Source organism: Sinocyclocheilus anshuiensis, unplaced genomic scaffold (genome assembly GCF_001515605.1).
Source record: "Sinocyclocheilus anshuiensis isolate Anshui unplaced genomic scaffold, SAMN03320099.WGS_v1.1 scaffold2110, whole genome shotgun sequence".
In the NCBI taxonomy this organism is placed as follows: domain Eukaryota; kingdom Metazoa; phylum Chordata; class Actinopteri; order Cypriniformes; family Cyprinidae; genus Sinocyclocheilus; species Sinocyclocheilus anshuiensis.
The window spans coordinates 24,179-24,496 of NW_015555856.1; the positions used below are offsets into that span (position 1 = coordinate 24,179).

Sequence of the window (318 nt, forward strand, 5' to 3'; positions counted from 1 at the left end):
GCCCCGTTGTCAAGCCCGCCGGCCATTCCTTAGTCAAGGCCGCCGACCGCGGTACTCTCAAGCCCGCCGGCCGCTCCGTTGTCAAGCCCGCCGGCCATTCCTTAGTCAAGGCCGCCGACCACGGTACTCTCAAGCCCGCCGGCCGCTCCGTTGTCAAGCCCGCCGGCCATTCCTTAGTCAAGGCCGCCGACCACGGTACTCTCAAGCCCGCCGGCCGCTCCGTTGTCAAGCCCGCCGGCCGTTCCTCAGTCAAGCCTGCCGGCTGCGCCAATGTCAAGCCCGCTGGCCACGTCGTTCACCCTTAACCACAGGAGAAGA

The 318-nt window shown here is 67.3% G+C and overlaps 1 pseudogene; it reads left to right on the top strand.

Annotated features, from left to right (window-relative positions):
- The window catches only part of LOC107675641 (membrane-associated guanylate kinase, WW and PDZ domain-containing protein 1-like), a 117,404-nt pseudogene that overhangs the window by 22,947 nt on the left and 94,139 nt on the right, over positions 1-318 (top strand).